Raw genomic sequence first — 9,050 nt, 5'->3', positions numbered from 1 at the left:
GGGGGGTCTCAAAAGTCGGGGAAGCCGGACGGTGTGGGGGGGGCAGCGGCTCTGGCGTGGGGCGGTGGCCGGTGGCTTCGTGCTTGGGCAGGGTCTCCTGCTGCTGAGATGCCTGGAAACATCTCCCGCAGCGCCTAGGCTTGTGCTGCCGCCGCCTAGTTTTGGTACGGGAATTTTAAGTGCAGGGTGATGTACACAAATCTTTTTTTACCCGGGGATAACGTTTTCAAGGACGTGTCTGTGCGGTGGTGGTGGCATCCTCCCCTCGGATCGAGGTGCTTGCTGCGGCTCCGCGGGCTCTCAAGGCTCGCCTGCTTCTTCTGCTCCTTTGCCCTGTGCCCACCTTCACCCCTCTCCTCCTTCCCCAACACCCATGTTATTTCTTTCCCTCTGCCACGGTTCCTCATTTTCTTCTTCCGTCCTTGGTGTGGAAGGTGGCACCAGCTGTGTCTCCACCTGGGTGTGGTCACTAGTGAAGGAAGGCACTAGCGACCCCGATTCCTCACCTTGAGCATGCTTACATAGGGGTAGAGTTCATCCATATAGCATCGCAAGTCATTTAGGCGTTCTGGGGGTGGATGAAGTCCGACCGGGCGGCCGGCGCCCCAGACTGCGTGCGCAGCCGGGCGAGGGCTGGCGGCGGCTGATTTTGCCATTGTCTGGTCTTGGGTCTTAGACTCATCCAGCGGGTTTGTCCGGGAGTTCGGATTCAGGTCTGAGTGCCCGAGTGCAGAATTGACAGCGTGGGTTTGAATATTTATGTGCATCTTGCGTCACGCTTTTAATTATTCCCTCTGGAATAACAACTGACTCTTGGTTATGCAGCACAGCTTCACGTGCGGTTGTTTCTGAAGGACTGCGAGCCCTGATTTTGGAAGATCCTTTTCTGAACGAGTCCCTTGAGCGTGGAATCCCGCCCATCTCCTTGGTGTAGCTTGGGCAGCATCCGAAGGCAGAGCAGATGAGGGGCCCTGGGGAGCCTGCCGCGTGAGAGGGACCGGGCACACCGCTTCAGCCAAGGTAACCCTGGGCGCATCTCTATCTGCTTCATCGGAGAAGCTACAAAGCCAGATGATTTGGGCCTCTGTGGCGCTGCACGCCCGTTGCTGTCACGCTGCAGATGTTTTGTAGTGCTTTCGGTTTGAGGCCAGTGCTTGGATACTGTGAAGCGGTGTGAAAACACCGTAACTAGTGTTTCAGGGCTTGTCGCGGTGACGCTGGCGGTGTTTCATAGCTGTTCCGCTTCTGCACGGCTGTGTCGTGGAAGGTGGGATGTGGGGTGTGCGTCCCTGTATCCTTAGGGTGAAACCATCGAGGGTTTCCTCAACAGCCGTTCGTTTCTCAAGGCTGAGGAATGGGTGAGACTGTCTCCGGGGAAGCTGGCTGTTGCAGCAAACTGTTGTCACCTGGGGAAGAGAGAAGTGGCTGTGCTGTAGGGCAGAATCGGGTCGTCTCCAGGACGGAGCAGGCTGCCGTGGAAGCTCCTTCTGTCTCTGTCCGGCTCTTTTTCAGTCGAACTTCAGCAGCCAACTGACTGAACTTTGGATTTGTCCGTGTAGTGGATGTATACGTGTTTTATTCAGAAGAAAGGACGCTACAGGCATGCTTGGGTAATAGAGTTAGGGGAGATGAGAATACCCAGATGAGCGCTTTGGTCAGATAGAGGCAACCGGTGGCTTTTTGAGGGGTGGGAGATTTTTCATCATGTCCCTGATTTTCATCTTAACGATCCTTTTGCCTCTTCATGGGTCTTTGCTTCAAGCAGAAAATTCTCAAGAAATTTAAGTACGGTAGTGAGACCTACACAGGGTACGTAAAATTACCTTTTTTTTTCTTTTTTAATGACACCCGCTACAATATCGCTTTTTAAGAAGTTTTAAATAAAAGAAATGCTGCTGCAGTCAGTGGCAGTCCATTTCTGCTCTTCTTTGAGACCGTAAGGGCCATAACCGATACAGGGAAAATCCTTTGTGTGTTTGTGTAGCGTCCATGATCTCTTAAGTGCTGCATGACCATACATTGAACAGTTCCTGATGACATGTATGTGCAGTTGCGTTTTCCAGAACACTTTATAGCAAACGGCATGGGAGGTCTCCATTCACAGGGTCTGAAACCCGCGTGGTGACTCCGCTGCCGGCTGTGGATGAGGCCGGCGTGCCGCCGCCGAGGCTCGACTCCTAAAGGTGCCTCTTGAGAACCTGGCTGGAAGTTAAGTAGAGGGTCAGGCTGCTTATTTCGGTGGCCGTAGCTGCTTTACTCTCTAGACAAATTTAATTTTTCCCAAAGGGGATGTGGAAACCTCTTTGTGTTTTGAGGGCGCTGGCATCGTGGGTAGCTGCAGGACATTTGCACACCGAAATGTTGCAGCTTCTGCTGTTGGAGGGTGGAAGGTGAGCTATCGAACGTGCGTCCTGGTTCTGTAGGGAGCTGAAACATCTGTAGAAATTCAGTGAGTCCCGAGAGCTGCTTCAACGTTGCAGCCAGCGAGTTAGCCCTGTTGCTTGCGTGCCAGCTTGTTCTGGTTCAATGCAAGGGGCTTCAGACCTGTTGGGCTGCAGTTCAGCACTTCCAAAATGCCATTTTTATCTCTCCTCTTCAGGAACTTCTGGGGTTGGTTTTTTTTTAAACATCTGGCAACCGTACAAGGAAAGAGCGTGTATACTTTGGATCGAATAGCCAGTCAGCCTGAGGAGGTGCCTGCGAGCAGAGTGAAATCCATTGCTGTGACAAAAATGCATAAAATCCGCTGCATCACGTGCGCTGAGCAGCTCAGGTGGATTTCGTGGAGAGGGGGATGTTGGAAAGGTAACTTGGGCGCGCAGCACTGGGGGCCTGGCTGTTTCATAGCATTCGGTGCGTGCCAGCTGTAATTCTCCCTGCAGTTTGGCAGCATCTCGTCGGATCGTGAACGCCGCCTCCCTGGGGAAGATTAGCAGCAGTTACTGCCAGGGCTCCGGTTCTCCTCCCGTAACCCCCTCACCGTCGCGACGGGGAGGCTTTCAGGAGGCTCTTCTCACCGAGGATTTTGTCCAAGTTGGGTGCTTTACGTTCTCTTTGTGCCTCGGAGTTACATTTTTAACCTGAAAAGTGGAAACGAGTTTACAAAACACTAGTTCTGTGGCGACAGTTAACTTTAGTCGGGAAATAGAATATTATCTGTACCTTTAATAAATGGACTTATTTTCTTGTTTGCCCTATCGGGGTGAACAGGAGGGGACGAGTATTTAAAAACGCTGCTGCCTGGCAAGTGGTTCCGCGTTGGGGTGTGAAATTGTCTGGCTTGTGGCGCAGGGGACCCATGTGTGTGCCGAGTGTCTGCGGGTGAAGACGGCCGCAGAGCGCTGGCTGCGTGACGTCTGGGGAGCTGTGCTGCTTGGGTGACCGCGCCGTGACAGGTTTTTGGGAATGGGGGAGAGGGTATACCCCTCTTGCTAGACTAGTTCTTGGGATCAGCCCGTTGCAGTATTAGGAATTGCATTTGAGAAACATTACTGAGCCTTGAAGCGTGTCTGGGTTTAAACAAGGCTAGCACGTATACTCTGTGCGCTTCCCTACCATAAAGTGGAAAAAGAACGCTTTAGATAAAAAACATATTTGGCCAGTACTATTGGTTTTCATGCTGCCTTGAAGACTTTTCTCTATTAAGACCTTCTCGTCTTGCATCCAAGTCATTTTTCCACTTGATTTTTGGGGCGGATGTGCTGTGGCTGGTTTGACACGCTGCTGTGAACTGCCGCGTGTTGCACCGTGCCGGGCTGAAGCTGCAGGTCGTGGGGCGTGTCCCTCCGGACCCCGTCACGGGGAGAGGATGGAGGGAGGTCCTGCAGCCCTTGGCTGCTTGAGCGCCGTCGCTGCCGTGTGTCCGGGCGCCCCTGACTCCTCTCCGCTTCTCGTCAGCGCGGACTTCGGCTGTAGCTCCTCGAGCACAGTCTGTGGCCGTCTCGCCTTGGAAACTGTTGTCCAAGAAGCAGCCTACCTCCGTAATGAAAACGGGGCCCGCGGGGATGTTCTGCTTCCTAGAGCTCACCTAGGAGAGGAGTTGGCTGTGAGGACAGCTTTGGTTGTGATCCAGTTTAAGACTAGAGATTTTGGCAGGAGGTGGCTGTAGAGTCTTCATCCAAGACTCTGATGTTTTCAGGATGAAAACCGCGTCAGATCTGTTCTTAATGCTGAAGCAGTCTCCGTGATGAAAACCACCTGCGTTTATTCTGGCTATTTCACTCTGGGTCGTGTGTTAATCGCGCTCTTCCCATTTGCATTGGAAAGGCTGGATGAATGGAGTGAGTGCCATCTGGCTGTATGTTGTTGAAGATTTGCTAACCTGAGGACGGCCGGGGGACACTTCGGAGTCATCGCTTACCAGCTACACAGGTAGGTTTTGAAAACAAGGCTCTAGCTCAGGCGATACTCCTACGCAGAGCCGTGCTAGTCAACCCGTTTCACCATCCTGGGTTTCCAAAGAGGGCGGTAATGGCAGAGAAGCTGCCGGTTGTGTTTCAGTATGGAAACTGCTGTAAATAACTGAATTTATTCTGGAAAATACAGAAAGCTTAAAAGCCAATAGCAAAAACCCCTTGACTGTCTGTTGCGTGGCACGGTCACAAACTGCCTGTAAACTTAGTCTTTTGCTTTTTCAAGTTAGGCTGCTTTTTGTCAAAACATGAACCTGAAAAGGAGCTGGAAGTGTTTGCGAAGAAGCTTTTGGCTGTTAGAGACTCGTGTGGTGGTTATGCTTCAGGACCAGGGAAGAGGTGTCTGAGCTAAGACTGTGGCTTCTTAACTGAAAGTTAAAATGGAAATTACAAAAAGTTTAGGAGGAAAAAAAACAACCCAGCGAAAGCAAGGTGGTCTGACTTGTTTCTCGGCATTTACTGCGTTTCTGTATGATGAAGCATCTTAAAAAAAAGTAGGGATTTCTGGAGAAAAGCACTGAAATGTCCATGATTCCAGTAAAGTCGCCGGTCAGGCTGCTTCGATCTGAACCCGCGCTCTCCCGACGGCTCGTGTCGTCCTCCCGACCGGACGGCTGAGAAATCTGCAACGCTGCTGGAGGTGCCGTTTCTGGGTAAAGACAGCTGAAAAATCGTCATCGTCATCGTCGGAGTCGGCGGGCACGCTTGTGATGCCTTCCTGCGGTGGGGACAAGGAGGAGGAGCCACGCTCGAGCAAAGCTATGATGGGCTAGCATTGTACAAGAGGATAAAAACAAACCTGTTGGTTGACTAAATGGGAGGTGAGCGGTCAGCGTCACAAGAGAGATGCAAATCGAAGTGTTGTCTGGTAACGTGAACGGCGATTGCGCAGGGCCTGGCACGTTTGGTAACGTGAACGGCGATGGTTCACGCCAGGCACGTCTCCGTGGATTTGAAGCAGAGGTGTCTAGCCTGGGCGGAGCGAGAAGCAGCACGTAACTTTGGGAACGGGAGCGGGTATTGGGAAACCCAAGGTGTAGTCTGCCTCTCTGAATAGGCCGGTTATTTGAAGCGTCACAGAAGCTTGCCCCAGTGAAACAGGAAAAAATCAAACCCTCTGAGAAGAGCAGCGTGGCTGTTCTGAGGGACGCTGGGGTCGGTCTGGCTGTGTGCGTCTTCACGCTCGTCCCCCGGTGTCTACGGGCGGGGGAGGCATGCCTTGCTCGGCCTCTCCAGCACACCGGCGTACCAGCTTCTCTGTCCTTTCCTGTCTCCCAGGCGGCTGTTTGCTTCCAACAGCCATAACCTGTATGGACCCAGCTTGTAGGTATAGTCAACTGTAGGAAGAAAAAAAATGGCAATATCAACAAAAAATGTTTAAATAGGAGTTTACTGCTTTAGGCGTGGGGGGCTGGTTTGAGAGCTGTGGTTGCGTATCAATAATTATCAGGAGGAATGGCTTCTCGGCTTTTAGGAAGTAGAGCAAGGTGGTGTAGTGTATCGAGAAGATGCTATCTGTTGGAAATGTAACCCACCTTCGACCTGCAAGTGGCGGACCCCGCGCTTCAGAATTCCCCTTCAAATTCCCCTTCAGATAACGGGGAAAGCTCTGAAGGTAAGAAAGGATCTGTATGGGTTGGGGAACTAGCACCGCCTTGACAGTGACTGCTTAGAAACCTGTTTCCCCGCTGAATTTGTAGGAAACGTGAATACTGCGTACAGGCCAGTGCCCAGCGCTGGTGCATTCGCTTCCCCTGGTGTCTGCCGCACTCGTGCGCAGAAACTGGCTGGTAACTCCTCTCTGTGCAAGAGCTTTCCCTGTCGCTGTCTCGTGTCATTGTAAGAAGTTTTTCATGTGGATTTGCCTCCAGCCAAAACAGGACCTGGTTTGCCAGAGATGATTTAGCAGCCTAACAATTGTTAATTCCAGTAACGTTGTAAACAGTCTTGTTTGCTGACAAGTATATGTGACTTGGCTTGTTTTAACAGAAGTTGCTTAAAACTATACCCAACGTGATTAATATTGCAAAGAACTGGAGTGTGCCCGGGAAGAGGGAGGGAGAATGAGGTTTCCTGGAGAGACCAATTGATGCAGCGGATAACTGGGGGAAGGAACTAAGAAAATATGTTTCTAACAATGAGTTGTGATTTACTGGTGCTACCAGTGACAGCTGAGCTGAACTTTCTGCTAAAAACACGTTTCTTTGGCTTTCGGAGGACCGATGCCAGTCCTGAATGGGGCCGGCAGTGCCTTTGGTTGCATCCGTGTGCTCGCCGCATCGCGCTGCCGGAGCAGCTCGTCTCGGTCGGTACCTGCTTCGAGTTGTGCAGGTACTGGGGTTGTGGCTGTGGCGGTGCGAAAGCTCCCAGGGCGGTGTTGGGATGGGGAACGTGAGCACAGCAGTCCGCTTCTGGAATTGATTTCACTTCACCAAGGAGGGCTGTTTTGGGTGAACCCGCGCAGTGTGAATTACCCCTGCCGCTAGCCTGGCCCCGCGGGTACCTTTCGTGCAAGTAGTTCAAAAACAACTTCCTGCCATTTCCACAAGAAGTAAATATCTTTTCCCCCATTTCACGGATGGAGACACCGAAGCAGATAATAAGATTTAGATAAAAACCACAAGCTGCTTTGTGGGACAGGGATACAGCCCTACGGCTGTTGGCTCCTGGTCTCAGCTGGTCTCTGGTCTCTGCCCGCCCTGCCTGCGCATCCTTGTCTCGTTAACGTCTTTTTGCTCGTTGGTACCGCAGGAAGGAAAAGGGGCTCCTGCTCCTTTGTCGGAAAGGAAAGCAAGGTGCAGGAGCGAGAGGGTATCAGCTGTTTGCTTGAAGCCCTTTGTTCATGGGGTGACTCTCGGGAGCAGATCTTCCCAGGACTTGGACCCCCCTGTGCTCTTCTCCGTTTCTTGTCTTCTCTGGGCATGGTGGTGTTGGGTTGACGGTTGGACTCGATGATCTTGGAGGTCTCTTCCAACCTTAATGATTCTATGATTCTATGATTCTATGATTCTATGATTCTCTGCAGCCTACGAGGTCTGCGGGCGGCTGGGCCGGCTCAGGCTCTGTAATGGCACTAACGAGCCTGGGCACTTTGTGGATATCCTTGGCCTTTGCTCTCCCATCGGAAAGCCAGATGTTTCCAGAGTTCCCATCCCACTCCCTCTTGTTGCTTTTTTGTTTCCCCAAGCACTTGGAAAGCGCGTTCCTGCTTGATTTTTGTTTAAATGTGTGCGTACCCGCGGATTAGGAGCCGCATGCGCAGCGTTTATGCATACGATGACTGCCAAAACTTTTCTCACAAATACCGGTTTTAGAAAGTTGTACAAGGCCTTTACCAAGGTATATGCCTTCCAGGTACTGATGGGGAAAACTAATTGCTAATTAGTATAGGAGTTGGGGTGGAACAACTCTGCGCTGCCTTGATTGCCATCTGAGTAACGAGGTCTTTATCTGTGTGAGACACAGCGCCGTGTTCTCATTGGATCTGCTAGAAATAAATAGGGAAAAATAAATAGGTTCAAAGCCGTTAAAACTTCTTGCATTGTAAGTGTTTTCATGATTATTGTGTGGAAAACACCAGGAGAGAGGTCTTCGGCTGCTTGTTCTCCTCCTTCCTCTTCCTCCTCCAGGAAAACCAACACAAAAAGATCCATCCCGATCTGCCCTCTCGAGCAAACCCAAGGAGCTTTCCTGCAATGTGCCTTACGAGTATGTTTTGCTTCCCTAAAGTCTTCTGACTGCGTGTAGCTGATGTGAGCTGTGGAAATTCCTGTTAAAGCAGCAGAAATGGGCTGCTTTTTTTTTTTCTTATTTCTAGAAATCCCTTTTATGTAAGGCATCTGCAGCAGCAAACCGTTTCTTTAATCAGCGGTGGATGATTGTGGGAGATTTTTACTCTAATAAATAAAATACTGGAACATCTTGCTTCTGGAGACACGCTTTTCTGGCAGGTTTGTGTGATTCTGTTAACAATGCTCCCAGAAACAAGGTTTTATTCAGAAGCCAAGTGTAGTTACTCACGAGCTGAGGATGAAATCAGCTGCGATTGATGTTTGCCTCCACTCGAGTTTTCCACTGTACCGGGCTGAGTGGCGTAAGCCGTGGGGAATGATGAATTATTCAAGAAGAGTGATGCTAATGCAGACTTAAGGACATGGGCTGTGTCTGTGTGCCTGTCAGTACGTAAGCGTCCCGGGATGGCAGTGAATCCGGTAACACGCTGCATCAGCCCGACGTACGAAGGTGCCGGGGAAGCCAAACCTCGCAGGGTTCGCAACGCCGCTTTCTGGCGTTACCCGTGAAACGTGACAGCGCGTGTTACCTTGCTGGGAGGATGTGTCAGACCGGAGCACGGAATATCGTCTCCCCGGGGCCCCTGTGAGTACGTGCCAAAGAACAACAAGAGAACCCCAAACGAGCCCTAAAACAATTCAAGTCTTTGTGTTCGGCTTGTGTTGGTAGACTTCCCAGTTCCTCTGAAACCATCTATTGTTCCAGACCAGCTTGGCCGGACTGCCCTTGCCTAATGCAAACAGCTCGCCCGGTGTTTGTTTGCCTTTGCTCAGACTGCCACCGAGGAGAGAGCCGAGCTGGGCTGCGGGGAGCGCGGGGTGCTGCGGGGAGCTGTGGGCTGGAGCG

General features: G+C 51.4%; 1 protein-coding gene across 1 annotated transcript in view; it reads left to right on the top strand.

Annotated features, from left to right (window-relative positions):
• Positions 1-875: 875 nt before the first annotated feature.
• The window catches only part of CLCN5 (chloride channel, voltage-sensitive 5), a 40,809-nt gene continuing 32,634 nt past the window's right edge, over positions 876-9,050 (top strand). Inside the window, exon 1 of the mRNA XM_009334694.1 lies at positions 876-1,020. The gene's annotated coding sequence lies outside the window, so the exon portion shown is untranslated. The remainder of the gene's footprint in view (positions 1,021-9,050) is intronic.

Source organism: Pygoscelis adeliae, unplaced genomic scaffold (genome assembly GCF_000699105.1).
Source record: "Pygoscelis adeliae isolate BGI_AS28 unplaced genomic scaffold, ASM69910v1 Scaffold412, whole genome shotgun sequence".
Classification (NCBI taxonomy): Eukaryota; Metazoa; Chordata; class Aves; order Sphenisciformes; family Spheniscidae; genus Pygoscelis; species Pygoscelis adeliae.
This window is presented reverse-complemented; position numbering and strand designations above follow the sequence as displayed.